Source organism: Taurulus bubalis (genome assembly GCF_910589615.1).
Source record: "Taurulus bubalis genome assembly, chromosome: 8".
Taxonomy (NCBI): Eukaryota; Metazoa; Chordata; class Actinopteri; order Perciformes; family Cottidae; genus Taurulus; species Taurulus bubalis.
Window position 1 is genome coordinate 18,831,526 of NC_136596.1, and position 18,794 is coordinate 18,850,319.

Sequence of the window (18,794 nt, forward strand, 5' to 3'; positions counted from 1 at the left end):
TGCAGCAGGTGATTTTGTTTCAGGTCCCACTGGGCGCATTCCCTCAGTCTAAACCACAGGCCAAGGTACCACGGCTGTCTGGAAAACAAGATCATCAACAGCTCCTGACACACTGCTCCTGGGCCGGGAGCAGGGGGCCGGTGTGGGGGCTGCCAGAGAACCGTCTCGGCCCAGAAAGTTTTTTTCGGTCCCACCTCTCCGAGTGGCACAGTCCTCCATCAGAGCTGACACTTCTCTGCATGGGTCTCTGGCCTCTGCCATTATACTGAAAGCCAACTAAACTTCATTTCCTTTAAAAATATTTTGGGAAGACCAAATTGAAGAGGGATGTAATATTGACACAGTTGTAGCTAACTATTAGTCTATGAATTCTAGCTCCTAATGAAAATCAAAGAAACAGCTGATTAAGGTATCAGAAGTCCGGTTTGACAAATGTGAAGGGCAAAATTAAGGGATAACTTTTCTCCTGGTTTCATAGTTATGGCTGTCATTCCTATCAGTAATACCAATATTATAACTTTATTGGTCTTACATTTGCATTGGCGATCTGAGAATGTGAAGACATCTCTAAAAAGTAGTCCAATGGGGCAACAAACAGAAGCAGTCAGGTGATCATACTGATTTTCAAATACTCCCAGGTTAGCCAAACCTTTTTGGAAGAGAACATCAAAGCAGATTGTGGAATTATTACCCAAACAGACAAAACAAAGAATTATAACGAACATTTCAGGTGCACTTCATTTGGGTTTAACTCGATAAGAGCTGCCAATATATCTGACCGCTTGTGTTTTATGACTCAATTGACTTTGTTGTAGAACAAGGTGAGTACAATGTTATCACAATGATAATGATTGCAATAAAGGAAAATAACTTTTTAACATTACCAAACATGCTCAACAGACACAGGGCCTTGAAGTTGTGTGAGAACATGTAATACATTCATATTAGTTTTTATGTTAGTAATATTTGACCATGGTGAGCTGGTCAGGTTTAGACAAGGCTAAGATGAGCCTAAAGGTTATGCTAATAGTTAAAACTGTGAACATTACTGTTTCACCTCTTGCACTGGGCTGTCACAGCACTGACCTCCATACATGTACATCCTGACAGCTAAATGCTACATCCCGCCCTGTTTGCCACTAAGACAGGGCCAGGGGGTGCAGCTTCTTAGGCAGCGGGGTTGGTTAGTTTGACAGGTTCACGGGTCAGTGGTGTGGATGTCCTCCCCTGCTGGCAGCCATGTGCTGAGGTGTATCGGCCAAGAACGAGATGCAGAGAGGATGAGGAGAACTCAGCAGGAGGGGGACTTTTAATGGAGGAAAGGCTTTTACAGTGAGTTAAACTGCAAGAAGATAACAGCGGGAGACAAAGCAACAGTAGCAACAGTGGTTGTCTTCAGGAAAAAGGAAGCTAAGAAGGATTTAACTCTGCATTTAGTTTTGGGGCATAGTCCACTGGCTGTGAGCATGACTAGTTTGGTCAGTTGGGTTAAATAACAACACAATTCAAAAACATCAACAACTTTCCAATGTCTATGACTTAGGGTCCTCTGCAGACAATTGATGAAAAACAACCTTGCAGTAACCAAAACACCAGCCTTCCTCCATTTTCCTGGAGATTGAAAAACACAGGCCAATCAGTATGTTGTTTTCCTTTAATGCTCAGTCACCTGCTGCATGTGGCCAATAAGGGAATTAGTGCCACATTAACCAATGTGGTATTCATCTCCTCTCATTAGGAGCCAATTGGTGGTCAAATGTACTATGGCAAAAGATCAAATTTGAGATGAAATATACACTCTTGAGAGGCATAGGTACAACATAAGGGAAGTAGAAACAAGTAAACTTTACCCAACTTTACCCACTTACTAACATTATAGCAGGAGCAATTACCCATCAAGACATTTTAAAGGGGAAGCACACGTCTTCCTCCTAAAAGGTCAGACAGGTCAGGGAATTAAAGTCCCCCGACGGAAAAACCTGTGTCAGCAGAAAGACTTAACACAAGTGAACAAGCATTTCTCAAACAACACAACTTCATGGCTCATATAAATTATCAACAGATGAGCAAGAGGAATGTGCACCTTCCTCTCAGCATGCCTACCAACATTGAATCAATGACATGATGTACTGGAAGTGGAAACAATAGGCTCCATGACAGAGATAATGACTTTGGAGTGACAGTAATGAAAAAGAAAGGGAAAGCTTAAACAGTAGCAAACAAGACCTATTTATTTCCCACGGCAAACATATGGGATACAAATTGCCTCTATTGTGAACATATTGATAGGCTGCCTTCACCGTCTGCTTCTTTAACACCTGCGGTGGTTACAGATGCCAGCTAGCTCACCATATAGCTACATGCTGCTTCAACGTTCACATCTAATAATGATATAATCAAGAAGAGCGACATCTTATGTTGCAGTCAGTTTGCCTTGCCTAAGGAATCCAAAACATATAGTTATCAAAATATGGTTTTCAAAAATAAATACTTTTACATTAATACATGTCACTGAGGGAACTTCTCAGTGTATTAGTCCATAATCGAAAATGAGCTTGTAAAACACACCTGTAGGTTTAAGTTTAGGGTAATCTCATTCTTTCTTCTGTTGTGATCTGCAATAGGTGGCAAGTGACAAGAGGTTTGTTGTGCGAGAAAGCTGGAGGAAAACGTTGTGTGTGTGTGTGTGTGTGTGTGTGTGTGTGTGTGTGTGTACACTTAGGTAGTTGTATAGATTGATATCACCTTCTTACATACCAAGGATTGTAAATCTCTGTTCCATCTACCCTCCCGTCACTGTGGAGTATCAGATATGGGCCCACACTATTTATGGAGCGAGAATGGTGCTGTCAGGGGGGCTGAAATAAATGAAGCTTCATTCTGTGGCTGGGGGGCTTTGATGGCTCGCCTCTTCTGCTGTACATGTTCCCTCAGCCTGATGCTGTTAACCCCGGGCTATACAAGGCCGTCCTATACACTGCCTGGCCATAACTCAGCTCGCTAAGAGGCTACAAGAGTTTAGGTCCTGTATGAATTCAGCAAAAGTTGATAGCATAACTTTACACGTCTATTTACAAGATCCTTATCATAAGGATATTTTTTGTACAGACATTTTCTCTGTATTTTGATGTATTTTTGGAGTGATATGCTGTTGATAAAGTGTGAGTCTCAGCAGCCATTGATCTATTCCGCTAGGGCATGGTGGAAATCACTGCTCCTACTAAATAATTCATGTTTGGAGGAACCGAGTAACCAGATTAAGAAAGAACAGAGGAAGAAAAATGCTGCTGTTGATTACAGATAGTAGATAACACAGATAAACAAAGATCTGTGATAAACTGACGGTGAGATGATTCCTATCTGTGTGAACTATCCTAACGTCATATCAGGTGGATTCTTCAAAGGTGAGTTGCTGGAATGTCCTCTTCACACATTAGGTTTAGGACTACAGTCTCTGATTCACTGTCCTGAGTGTAGTGCACATTAGGAAGTGACTAGTCACATGATACCAGTACAGTATCCTACCATAAATCATAGGTGCTTGTGCCCAAGGGACAACTACACAATGACCAACATGCCGTGAACTCTCCCCCTCTCTGTGAACTTGCCCCCAGGTAGCCATATCAGATGTTCTGGTCCCATAGGGACACACACTGTCAGCACGTCAGCTCATCAGATGAAGGATGGCAACTTTTGAATAGAAAGGCATTGAACTTCACACTCTGGGGAAGGAACTCTTAACACACTCACAGTGGTATTGATGTAATCGTGTGACGGCTACCAATCACTTTGCTCACCAGGCCGGCCGACATTAGCTTTGCAGAGAAACTTGGACCCACGGTTGAATGCTTCTCGGAAATGAATGTCTATTAATGTCTGTGGTCTATCGTTGTGTAGATCCTTGAACACAACAACAATATAATACGTTGTCACTTGTAGTGAGCCCACAGATTAGCCCACAGATAATGATCACCCACTCTACTTTCACCCTCAGCTTTAAGGACTTTTAACTTGTTATTTTCGCAAAAAATAATCAGTTGTTGTACATTCATCATAGTTAACATTTGTACCTCGAACCATTAAAATCAATGCATTCTAAGTTTTTTCTAAATTTTACACATTGGCGTTGGTTTTATATAAACAGCAACCCCTGGCAGTTCAATCAGGAGTAGTAGTCAGAAGAAAAGGTACTTGTTTATTACAGCTGATATCATGATTGACAGCCCCGGACAAGGACCGCAAGGAATTACTACAGGCCTAGCAATGCAAGAGTATAATTTTCCTGATTGAACTCACATGATTGCTTAATTTCTTTACAAATATTTTATTATTTTACACTATGGCTGCCCTTTCAGTACCTGCTATTGTAATCTAACCATACATATTTTGCTGCAAACCTGTTCTTCCACATGAGGCATATTAGAGCTCAAAGTCAAGAAAAAGCACTGTCTAGACTTTTTATTCAGCATAAAAATATATAAATATAATTTCTTAATTTTTCTAACTCAGGGCTGTAGAAAAAGCTTCAAAAGAGGGAGGGGGCTTTGATAACTAATAACCTAATATTTTACTGGGGGGTATTTGTTGGGACAGCGCTCTAAACAGGTTGTTGAGTGCATAGCGTCAGCGAGTGGCATGTTTGGTGACAAGAAAAGATAGTGCAGCAACATCTCCCCGTCACACTAGGTGTCAGTGATATTTCTTATCTTGTGAAAGTCCATGTTGAAAGATTCTTGTACACCTGCGGTCATGCAGCTCCATTCAACACTTTGAAACTTTAATTCTCACCGCTAATGTTCCTGGTAACGTGAAACCTCGTACTCCTTTGTTCTGTTACAACTAGAGTTAGCTGCAGATGCATTTTCCAGATCTATGACAGAAATGATCTGCCATCTCACTGGTTATGTGTGTGCGCTCATTCAACTCACGTGTTAGGTGCAAGTGTTTGAGTGCGTGTGTGTGTGTGTGTGTGTGTGTGCGTGTGTGTGTGTGTGTGTGTGTGTGTGTGTGTGTGTGAGTGTAGCAACTTAGCGGGTGTGAGATGGCTATCTGGGGCCATACATCAGGCCTGGTGAAGCAGTGGGCCCGTGTAATTATCAGGTCTCAATGGGACGCTGTGTTATTTTTGCCCAGGGTGAGATGCTTATCTGGCCCTGTCAGCAGCCACCTGGATGGATGAGCCTCGCTCCTCAGAGCACCGGGCTCACCTTCCCTTTGCACCCAAGACGGAGTGACCGACTTCTCCTTTGCAGGCCACGGCTACCTCCGCCAGTTTACAAGACAAATCAGCTCAACCGAAAGAGTGACAGCCGAGGCTGAGAGCAAGTGATAAGTGCATTTAGACTGATTTACCAATCAAACTTTTCGTTTAAATTTACACATCAATTAATCAAGATAATCCGTCTCTGATTGGACTACTGCAAAACTTTGTTTTTAATATATGTATATTTGTATCCATGAATAGTAGTTTGATTCTGAATTCATTTGTTTTTAATATGTGTATATTTGTATCAATTAATAGTAGTTTGATTCTGAATTCATTACAGTGCATTACATTTAATTAATTACAATGATTTTGATCATATTCCACATAAATAAATATGTTTATTAGATTAAAATTGTTCAAGTTTAATACAATTCTGATTGACTACGGTGTTGCAGATTGTTTCTCTTTGAGAGGATCTTGGTAAAGACTTATATGCCGAACACACATGTATACGTATTGAGTTGTATCATTGTAACAACGACAGACATCCCTAAAGCCAAACCAATTAGGACTGTGAGTGTACTCTACTGAGATGTCTTAGAGCAGTTAAAATGGTAAATAGCAAAACTGACACTGACTACATCATAACACTGACTACATTAACTATGATAGCTGCTGATAATCTGATCACATTTTTACGGGTCCTATGGCACAAGGATCATTTTAAGTGTCTATTGTCTTGTCATATTATAATATATCACACAATGATATTGTATTGTTTTCTTTCTGTCTGGATTTTAATGGATTTCTTTTTCAATGGCGCCTCCAAACCGGCTTGTGTATAAAACCAAGGAAAAGCACTAATCTGCTCTCATCAGCCTCAAACTACAGTTTTGCTGGTGTGGGTGATCACTTTTGTTTATGAGTCTTTGCACAGCAATATCACTGAAGTGTATTCTGCTGCCGGCCCATAATCATCTTTCATTGCTGAGTTTCTTTGTTGAGGTTTCTGCAAACACTGGGGGGAATTTAGAAAGTGTTCCGAAATTAATCTGCCTCAAAACTCTGTGAATTATTATTTACGGTATCACACAAACACACATACGCAGTGAGACACATATACAAGCACGCACAAGCACATGCACATGGTGTCTGTATTCAGTGAGCTGCGGGCAGTTTCCTATTATTTTTTCCCTGCAAGTCAACCGGTGAACATGAACTTCCCCCAAGCTGTGTGCCATCCAGTGTACCTTCATTATGCAGTACACGCGATCTGAAATAAACTATTCCACTGCGCACCTTTCAGCACAGATGTATTGTGGACAATGTTTAATGTTGAAAAAGGAGAATGTTTATTGCTTTAAAGACCAACACAAAATGAATTGAAAACACTTGTATTGCACTGTTGATCTTATATAGGTGTAACACAGCAACACATCTGCATTTTTTAGAAAACCAAAATTAGCTTTTCATAAAATGAGGACGTTGTGATTTTTTTGCTTTGACAAAACTAGAAATAACACTTTGTTCTTCCTATTTTCTTTGTGTTAGTCATGGTTGGAACCTGCTAACAATTCTCACTGCGGTTTCAGACAGAACACAAGTAGAATTTGAGAGGCTGCATGAAAGTCAATAGAAAGACGTGATTAGATGTGATTTGACCCAATCCAAAAACAGCTAACCTTCAGTAGGTACATTGGCTGTTTCGTGCAAATAAACACAAATGATCCAGTATTCAAAATTATACAGATGACACAATGCTTTCTGTCTGAGCACAAAGTACCAAGACTAAGAGTCGACCACATGAGCGGCTCATGCTGAAGCCTCTGTATACAGCAGTGCTGATGTTTATCTGGTGTCAGAGTTGCCACATTCACCTTTCTGAAAATAACTAAACTCAAAATACAACTTAGGTTTATAGGAATATCTTTTTTTTGGTATTTTTTCATTACCCAAGGTGTTGGAGGAATTACAACTTGCTATATGAAGTTGTTTTAATGTATTCAGAGGAGGACTTAAATTAGGCACCACATTTCATGGCAGTCAAGTCAAGTTGTTGAGATATTTCACTTAAAGAAATCAACCTCAGTGTGGCGCTAGAGGTAAAGTATCTGGGTCACAAAGTCAGTAGGATTCATCTTCTGGGGACCATGAAAGTGTCTTCATGATTTCATGAAAGCGCATACAAAAGTAGTCGAGATAAATCAGTTTAGAATAAAGCTGTGGAACAACCAACAACCCGAAAGCCACAAGAATGGCTAAAAAGGTATTCACTTTCACTACAATAGTGTAAATCCGTGACATTCAACCACCCACAAACTCAAATGGAGTATTCACATAATAGCATGACTTAATATTAGACACCATTGTTGCCAGTGTTACAAAAGCAATTTGTTTGTAATGTGCAACAGTGCAGTGCATACTTTGAGATTGTGTCAGCAATTTGCTTAATCTTCTACGATGATGGAGTGTCAGAAATTAATCCTTCTACTTTTACTATAGACTGAACAAATATCTCATCATGAAAACTCAGATCGAACAAGCTTAGTGTGAATAGCATCCGTTCTCCTGGTCTTGAGCTGTGTTTCATTTGAAATCTGCCTGATTTGAATGACAAGAGACATCGGCTGCCAAAGTAACATCTTTTTAAGTGACGGATATATCAAACACCCAAAGGAACAAAAAACAACAGCAAATTAAAGTGTTTTCTTAACCTAATTAGTCACATATAGTTTGTACTGTATATGTGCACACACTGCAAAATGTATGCTATCCCTCTTCTTTGTGTGACAGTGACACGCACTATTGTTGCATTTCTTAGCTTTTAACCACTCCATTAGGCCCAGATAACCTTTGTCTGGTGGACCCTAGCATCTTAAAACCCTGTGACCCCGCCCTTCACCCTTGACCCGACCCCCTCCTCCTTGGTTTCAAGAATAGACTGCTGAGAAGAAGTGGTGCTCTCCCAGCGCCTCGCAGGGAGCTAGAGTTACTGGAGCATGTGGATTCATTAACAAATATCTGTCTGTTTGCTGCAGTAATGAGTAAGGCAGCAATTTAAAGTTGAGTGAACAGCCGTCCGGAATCCAAACTAGCGGGACAGGCTGCTGGTGTCAATCACAAGTCGAGGTTCACCAACAGGGCATCTCCAGTCTACCTGCTTCCATCAAAACTAATAACATAGTCATGGGCAGGGCTTAGTACTCGAGTCTGGACCACATTTTTGATGTCTTGCACTTGTCTTGGACTCATGCCTTGTTAGACTCATTTCGGGTTCGGCTATTGATAACTGCTTATTCCCTGCTGTGGATTTGGGGTCAGTTGTCACATAGTCACATCACTTTGCTTGATTCAGCCAACACAGTATTTCTCCTTTATGCATTCAACAGTGGCGCAGTACCACTGCTAAAGGAATAAAAGTAGCGTCTGCTGAATGTTACTCCAGTTCTATCAGTGCAAGAAATGCAAGGAGAGGAAGACAAGGCCTGAACGAGATTAAATTAGTTTGTGAAAATGCAGCGCAGTGACTTCTGTCCACTCCCTCCCTCTTAAGTCATGGACTCTGTACCACAAGCAATAATGGACTAATGCATATGATAATAAACAAATCAATCCCTATTTTCTACCAGAAAAAGTCTACCTGTATATTACAAATAGCCTGTATCCCCGGAAGAAAGGGGAATAAAGGGATAGTAGTTTTAATTTACAGCACCCTACTTCATGTATCCATGATATTTGCCTTGATCTAAATAACTAAATGGAAAATACAAATATAATGACATTTTTAATTTCACTGCTTGTGAGCACATTGGGAGTGATCTGGGGGTCTGTCGCAAATACCTGATCAAATTCAAGATTTATTAAGAATGAATGTAACATGAGACTACAATGGTCCTCAAACCTAAATGATATGCATTGATTTGTTTGTTGTTAGAAGATCACTATTGTCTGTAGAAAACATATTTCTGTCCATCCTAACGCCGTAGCACTATATTAGCATAGGAAGAAAACTAGTGCCTATTATGGTCTAGAACAGGACTCAATTTTCTCTGGACTTGGTCTTGACTCGTACTCAAATGTATCTGGCTCTCGGACTCCATTGAGTTGGTCTTGACTACAGTCCTGGTCATCGGTTTGGGTTTTCCAGAAAAAAAAACATTGACATAGTGGAGTGATAAGCCTTCACAGATGAATGAGAGGTCAGGGGAGAGAGTGGAGACACATGGGGCTCTTACACCCCCTTCTGGTCAGGGTTAGTAACAGCAGGACTTTAGTAACAGTTAAATACAAATCTGCATTAAAGCTGTCCGAAAATACCAGTTAAACTCTGATGAAAGAGAATACACATGGTTCATTTTATTTTATTCTTGGCAGGGTTTTTCCTTCCAGACCACAACCACTACGCAGCTGTTTATATGGTGGCCTGATGTGTTTTGTTAATACATGCATAATTAAACTCAGATTTTGCAACACTACAATTTTGGAGCGGAAATGTTTATTTATAACCTCAGCTTTTTCTTATTTTATATTCTTTTTAATCTTCAAGTACATTTTTAGTGTGACCCTGAATGATGTTGTGCAACCGTTGTATTACATGTAGTAATTCTCCAAAAGGGTCGTTCTGCAGTGAAGTGAGGCCTGTTCAGTCTGTCAGCTGAGCTCGGGATGGGAAGCCGGAGTATTTCATCTCAGCACTGACAGACGGACGAGCAGACAGATGGACAGACTGATGGGAGGGCTGATGAAGCGCGGTGGCCAATGAACTATCGAGCCAAACTTGCCTGGCTTTACAAATCCACCGATGCATGCTGGTGCTGATCTGGACCCCTGCTCGCTTGTGTCTAATTCTGTTGGCATGTAGATGTGTGTCAGAGCACATAGTCTCTGCATTTGTGTTAATTTCAGCATGCACATGCATTATTGTGTGTGAGTGCATATGTTTTGTGTGCTTTTACATAAATAAATTGCAATAAAGTGCATTTTTATTTGAGCTTGCACACATATCTCTCAACAAATCTCTCTATTTGTGTACCTGCTAGACTGCTTCTGTGTTCAGATGTGCCGGTGTACTATCTGATCAAAGGCCTGTTAAGCCCCGGGGGAGCCGAGCATCCCCACACAGCCTTGGAGCTGCAGCAGTGGCCTTTGCAGAAGTGTAAACAGCTAAGGGCAGCAAGTGCTTCGATCAGACACACAGATAGCAGCTGTGAACAAGGACTTTGGCTCACAGTTTCCTATCAGATAAACTGGACATGTGGTGCTCTCAAGGAGGAGTAATGCAACATGAAGCCCCAACTTTCTGGATTCCTAAGGTTTATGTAACGGAGCAGCTTGGTTTAGAAATAACATGTGTGTTGTTAGTGTTCCTATAATCTGATGCAATAGATATTAAGCGAATAGTTTGAGGCTTATCCAGCGTGGAATTAGTTCATTTTGCCGTTTGTCTGTGGAAAACCTTAACCTCAGTTAAACCTGTTTTAGTAATGCAAATATATTTAAATTTACCTTTTGTTTAAAAAGTTGTGAAAAGCAAATTGTTCATGCACAAGGCACAGTGAAGTCTTTTGAAAAATGCCTACAAACACTTAACAAAAACAAACATGTGGATTGTCTCTTTGAAGTTGGTTTTGCTGCTCTTATGCTGTTTCATCCTATTAAAACACTTAAAACACTTTTCTTGTTGTATACGCTGGAACAGAGCTGCCAGACAGACGAGCAATCACACATGCCCATTGGGAATTTAGATTATATCCGCCTGATTTGCATGTTTTTGTATTGTGGAAATTTTAAGACGGAGAGAACAAACACACTCCATACAAGACCAGCAATTGTTTTTTGATAGTTTTTGCTGTGTTACTGTAGTTTTTGATGTATACTGTAGTTCAGTTTAGGATTTTAAAAACAGCAACATTGGATCACCATACAGCAGTGGCGGGCCATGGATTTGGTATCTACGCCTGCTGTTTAGTTTAACAGCTGATCGTGGCGCGTTCACTTTTAGAATGATGGCATCCTATGCACGGACCTCGAAAACCGTAATTTCATTCAACTAACTTCAATTTAGTTTTGTCGTGGTCCTGAAATGGAAAGAAAAGAAGACTAATGAATCAACTATATTATGTTGTCTTTACATTCAACAATCTCTATTGTCGTCATAAATCTCAAGCAGCCAAAGCTGACATCACAGTTCTTGCAGTCGTTACGTGATATTTCAATAGATGCCATAGTGAACAAAGGCTTTGCCGATGGCGTAGCTCAGTGGTAAAAGGACTAATGAGGACATTGCCATGATTAGATTTTAATTATTTCTTAAAGGCTATCATTTATTGCAGCATTACAAATGTGCTAATAGTTTATTCTATGGGCTGCATAGCTACGCTGTATCCCCTTAACGCAAACATATAAATCATGCTGCGAGAAAGAACCAATGAGCCACTTGATGCACATTATACAGTATAAAGAGCGAAGAAAAGTTCTTCCAACTTAACTCACGTAACACAAGTAGCACATATCTTACATGACGTACCTCACATACTGACATACTTTACTTGAGTCACATCACAAATGTTCTTATTTGAACCCAAACCATGATCTTTTGGGAAACCAAACCAGTAGTTTTGTTTCTACTCACAACGTTAGCCACGTGCTTAAAAGTGCGACCATTTCACAACAATGTGCTTCATGTTTGGATTGCCCATTTTGCTCTGTTTAAATCATTGTAATGGTCGTGATAATAACTTATAATGGTCATTTAATAGGCTGATAACATTTGAAACTGCTGTGTTGTCCTTGTAATATGTTTGTTTGACAATGATCATCATCTTCAAACCTGCCAAAGCAAGGTCCACACTTGCATTGAACACTCAGGGCCAGTCATATATTTTGAAACAATTATCACAAGGCAGGTCAGAGCAATTCCATGGGGCACATAAAATAGATCAACTCATAATGCTTCAAGGAAAGCTTGTTGGGTTGCTGGTGTTGCAGTGCTGTTAGTGCAGAGATGAATGGTTAATGTCACAATAGGATATACAATCTGCATCAATCCTGCCGCGGCCTGGCCAAACTAAACCAAATATCTCATCTACAATGTAAAACACGCACACAGCCATAAACACGCTTCAAAGCGCAGTGGGTCGTGGCCTGAAAAATGATTTCCACCATAACTGTAAGTGTTCTCTCTCTCTCTCTCTCTCGCCTGAGCGTTTATTTATGTAGATTGGATAGAGTGGCATATAATTATTCCATCGCTGCCAATGTCTTCTTTTATTTATTCTTCATTTCCTTTCCTCTGCAGGGCCGAATATTGTCTGGGGATAGATGAGGGGAAACAAGAAGCACAGATCTATCTTTAGGCACACACTGGCCTCTTGTGCATGTATCGGATTACAGCTTTTAATTATTTGAAAGTTCCTTTACAGTGAAATGTCCTGGGGGTGACTTTAATAGCATTGAGTTTGTATTCCAACTATTAATTATAGCTCTCAGATCTAAATGCGGTTATTTTGGTTGATAATGATGAGTGTGTTTATGTGTGTGTGTGTGTGTGTGTGTGTGTGTGTGTGTGTGTGTGTTAATGTTTGTGCGTGCAGGCTTGTGCATGTGCTTTTGATGCAGAATGTTGATCTTTGTTGTGTTGTTTTAAATGTACAAGTGTCAACTGAAATGGCAGTCTGAGCATTTCTGTACGTGTGTGTGCATGTGTATTTTTCCATTTCCCGTCTTGCCTTTAAATAAGAGTAGTGCGACTGAGCTGTTTATTGGCTCAAGGTTTCTGCAGCGGTAATGAAGCATGGAGAATGATGTGGGCTGAACTGGAGACGGAGACCTACACACCCTGGCCTTTCTGAAATTACAATCAACCCAAGCAAAAACCTCAAAGTCTGCCAAGGAAACCCAATGGCTGTGTGTGTGTTTGTGTGTGTGAAGGAAATGATGCCCTTTTTTTTTAATCCTTAAATGCCAAATTGTACATAACTCTGGTTGCCATAAAGCATAAAGGCAGATTTGTTTTATTCAGTGGGCTAAATACAATATTTGAGACACACTGAGAGAGTGAGAACATTAAGTTGGTGTTTTCACACTTCATGAATATATATATATATATATATATATATATATATATATATATATATATATATATATATATATATATAATTATATATATATATATATATATATATCTATATATATATATATCTCTATATATCTATATATATATAAATACCTTCAATCCTCTATTCTCCACTCAGATCCTTTATTGGCAAATTGGTGGATCCAGATTTCTACTGGTCTTGCAAACAGTAACAAGGTTGACCTCTATCTAAAAGTAATTTTCTTTTAGATAGAGGTCATGACACAATATTAACTGACCGAATGTGAAAATAGATGATATTTTTGTCCTATGCTATTATCCTCCTATACATTTCATTGATGCAGTTGATTGATTTCCTAAGAAGGTTATCTGTAACCACCTGAAACAGCTAAGACCTCTCAAAACCAGACTAATGAAAAAGTAAAGCAATGTATCCTTTCATGAGACAAGCTGTGTCCTTCATCAGCAACAACATCCCCTTCAAAAGAAAAAAAGTCAGCATTTGTCTCGGGGAAGGAGTGTGTGTCCTTGTTTGTCAGAGGACAGGGGAAATGGCCCGCGATGTTGTGGGACACACAGGTGTGTCGGAGTTGAAAGCATTGGGCATCCTAGTCAGTGGTGTGGGGCCCCAGATACGGTGGTGAAATGTAGCCTTGTTCCGCACAACGAAGGGCCTGACATTAGAGAGGGTGATGACAGTAGCAGCTAGGAGGGTCAGCTGCACTTCAGCTAAAACAAGACTAGATGAAGAGACAGGCAGAGATCATTCAATATGGCAACTCAACTCAAATATTCAAACTGTTATACTTACATACAAAGATATAAATTGATTTGCAAAGCAAATAATATGTTTGTTTTTTTATGATCAACATGATGGAATGTTTTATTCCAATGCAGCTCAAATCTGTCTTTGAGGATCCAGAATGGTTTTCTGTAAACCACTGTTATATGTGATCAATTCAACAAGTCCTAAAGACAAAATAAGTTTTGTGTCATTGCCTTCTAACCTGACCCGTACAAGTGTTTTACTGACCAGTGCTTTAATATTAATCTGAGGGATACGATTTAAACCAACCAATCAGTATGGTGAGAACACAGTTGGACGCATTGATTTACCGAGTTCACTATGTTAAGGACAGGTCTTTGAAATTGTTTTAAAAGCAGTATTGATTCTCTATTCATGTATTGTTTGTAAAAATAATGAACGAAAATAAAATGCAACAGCATTTTCGTTCATTATTTTTTCTTTTACATTTTTTTTAAATATCTATCACAAAAAACACCCTGATGGTTTCAACTTAAGGTAATGCTGAAAGAATTTAGTCTAAAATGTTTTATTTTTAAATGACGATCCTATGACGACATACCATGGCATACATATATATACTGTATATTATGGAGCCAGGGAATTGTTATATTCAGAATACTAATATTATGGGAATAGTGTTGTAGATTCATGAGAAAAAAGTCAGATATTTCCTGAGATTTAAATTCTTTAAAGAAAAAAATCAAAAATGTCAGTATGTTGTTTTCTTCTGAGTAGGGCCAATTCGTGGCAATGTCTGTCTGGATGCTCGATATGGTGATTCTGGGCTAAAAGTATTTCCTTCTTACAATCCAAATGAAAAGTAGTTTATTAGATCATTTACTGCAGGCATAATACAAGGCCAGTTGTGACTGTCATGATGAGGAGCAATAAAATACTCTGTCTAAAATGCGGGCTCCCGGTGAAAGTGAATAAATTACTCAAATTTGTTTTGGATTAGGATTTAGGATTTGCAGAATCACAAGATACATGTCTATTATATAATCTGTTCGAGTCTGTGTTTGATTTATTTAGTTTTTGTTTTGTGTAGTGTAGCTGTCTCTGTTCCCCTTCTGGCCTTTTCATATAATTTTAGCATAAAAAGTAGTTCTGACGAGGATTGGATTTGAAAGGAGGACGTCCCTGACATCCTGGTGTTAATCTTGGCCTTTTGTTACACCTGTCTCTTTAATAATAGACTATCACAGAATTGCAAGGATATACCTGATTTTGTTCATCAACGAAAGGCAAATGCCATGCATGTCCATTACACTCTGACAGATCATCCTTCAGATTTGATGATTCATTTTCTACCGTCCATAAGTATTTTGGTAATCGATTTTTATTTTAGTGTCCATTTGATTATCAACAATGCTTCCAAAGCATTTCTAATAATCTTCGGATTTAGTTTGTAATTTCAAGTACATCTTGAACCTGCATTTTATTTGCTTTTTTTGCTGTCGGCACACACTCAGGATGCATGTTAATGTGAGTGGAGCAGAGCAGGGCGGTGAGGTTTCTCTCTAATCCAGACTCATATGAATGCTCTAGCAACAGAACAACTGTCAGCAAATTCTCAAACAGTCACTCGAGGGTGGCAAGGTCATTCTGCATGCTTGGTTAGGCACATGCACATGCACATGCACGCGCACACATTCACACACAGGGGCTCATTGTTCAGTCAGGCTGCTATCAACCATCACGCCCGGGGCTACGAATCCATTGGAGGGAGAGAGAGAGAGAGAGAGACTGAAAGTCAGAGAGGGCTCTTTAAAGTAAAGAGGGGTGAGGAGGTCTCCTTTTTCTGGTCAGATGTATTGGACTGGGAGACGACCCCAACTGTCCCATGCATGAGTGGGCCAGGGTGGTGGTGGAGTGTGTGTGGGGGGGGTCAGTGACACCAGTGACTCATGAAAATGTTAATTGCCTGGTAGTGGTCAGCAACAGGTCAACTAGAGGTCACTGGGATGGACAGCGGGTCATTATTTGGAGACCTTTGTGTCTTATTGCAGGACAATACCTGACAAAATACAAAGGTTTATGACATTATCCTTCCTTTAACAGGACACTGATAGACTATATTAATGATTATAATACGGGTTGATCAAATCAAGCATTCTGATTGGTTGAGAGTGAGTCACAAGGTGTAGTTTATTCAACCATAAAGTACTGTACAGCCTGTTTACATTTAGAGCGTTCCATATCAGTGCGCACTTAAAAAAAACAGGTAGATTTAAATTGCGCGACCGTTAGTTGTCGTTAATTGTCATTTCAAGCTTAACAGTTACCAAACTTTGATATTGTATCGTCCGCAGTAACGACTCGCAGACGTTGGTTTCCTTAACTTGCAGGTGTATTGCTTGAGTGTTCGCAGTATTGCAACGGGGCTCTTCGCTAACAGTAACGTTAGCTCAAATGGAACAGCTAACAAGTTCACGTAGCATCCCCCACACTAGCATAAAGAACGACAACACAAACGTCACTTTCTCCTTAAAATGAGATGAGGAATGAAAAGGGTTTGACCACAAAATCATGATAATTTCTAGTGAGAGATAATTACGTCGGTAATTTCCCGACGCGAGGCAAGTTCTCTAAACATCATGGAGGAGAAAAATGACAGAGAAAAGACGGACAGAAGCAGAGAGAGCACTTCTTTACATCGGTGGCTGCGTGTCATCCTCCACCTGCTTCCAACCAGCCAGGCAGTCAGTTTTATAGTCCCGTATGTGCGTCCCGTGCGTCCCGGGACTATTTTCTCTGTCGCTGAAATGCGATACACAACGTTTGGTGGCTACAACTATTTTGTGCTGAAAGGGAGCTTACAATTACTATTCATAAAGTCGCAGGTACCCGTATTATAAAAGCAATAAGGTACTCGAGGCAGTACTGTGTCTACAATAATGTACTGTTCAAAGGTTTGCCGGCCCTCCGCTGCGCGTCGGGCCTAACAACTCCCTTGAACAGTACATTATTGCACGACACAGTACTGCCTCTCGTACCTTATTGCTTAAGAATATTATATTACAGAGACTGTCAGAGTTCATTATTAGACGTACTGGAGGTAACCAAACATAGAGGGATGCATTCCAATGAGTTTCAGATTTTCTCTATTCTAAGGATTAACAAGATTCTAGAGGAGTCAATTCAATAAACTTTATTGGCATGGCAGACCAGAAACCTTTATTCAAGATTAAAGCTATTTTATTGTCATCTGCATAGATAACAGACAGTTACGTATTTTGCTAGGTCCTCCTTCCACACAGAATTACAATAAACTTAAAAATTAGAGTTAAAATTAAGAATTATTGCCATTATTGAGGAGTACAGACACTTATTAAAATTGACAGATGTTTCGATGATTAGAAATAAATATCCAAATATATGCAAATATTAACAACAGCATTTGAAATGAAAATGAATGAAGGCATTAAATAATAATGAATGAAATTGCTAACTTGAATACTTTTTTGAATGTCATCTATCAGAACTACAATGCTTGTTTATTTTAGTAAATTACAATACAATTGACATTGTACTTTGATGGTTTCATTCCAATATTTGAATTAAAGGTATTTTTGTTTTGAGCAGAATTGGTCGAACCAGATTGTTTGGTGTCTGTCCTGAAGCTCCGGTGTGTGTGGGCAGAGCTTCAGGACGAGCTGGCAGAGAGGACGATTGTCTTGTTCCAACTCTTGGCACTGAAGGGCCTTTTGATGAGTCCAGGAGTCTACAGCTATGTTAGCGGCTCTGTAAGGCTGAGCTAAGTGTTGAAATGAATGCTAATTGCATCATGCTACAGTAATATCCACTATAATGAAGATAAAATACAGATTCTTAACAGGTATAATGTTTGCCATGTTTTCCATTTTAGTTTAGCATGTAGCATGCTAATGTTTTATCATTAGCAGTAGTGAAATGCTGTTGGGAATGTTATCAGTTCTGCAAGTGATACATAAAAGTGTAACATTAATCTGTTGATGGAGCTGGATGAAAAGTCATGAGGTTTTTTACAAGAATGTACCAAATGTCATGGCAATCCATCCAATAGTTTTTCAGTTAAAAACACAAATGAGTGAGACATTTCCATTTTTATCAAAATGATGGACAGACAGACATGTTGCTTGTATGGCTAAAAACTACAAAGTCAAATCGAAGCCAAAAGACTTGCATGCACATTGACACTCGTGTCTCTGTCCCTCTTTTATGCGATTCCTCCCCTGAAACATAATTGGATACCACCTGCATCAAAGAGCTTCCCCTCCACACAGCTGAGGCATGGGCCATGTTTCAGTGACAGGCAAATTGATTCCACGGTAGGAGGGGATAATCTGCGTGAGGAAGGGGGCTGAGGCTGTGATTAAGTCGAGACATTGCGAGGGCGCCACAATCAAATCTGGCCACGCAGATTCCTATCAGATAATAAGCTACATACTTAGAGAGTCTGTCTTTCTGCTTCTCTAGTTCTCTTTCTTGTTCGACAATGCCACTACTCTCCCAGAGTGGTTTTCTGATTGCTGCATCAACACAAGGACAAGAGAAATGGAACGATAAACAATATCTTCAATTTTCACAGTAGCCATGATCGAAAACACACACAAACAGTAATCATGTGTCTCGGAGGGCCTTCGGCATTGTGGGTTGAAATTGCTTTGATCCAGATAAGTTTAAGAATGGTGATAGCAATATGT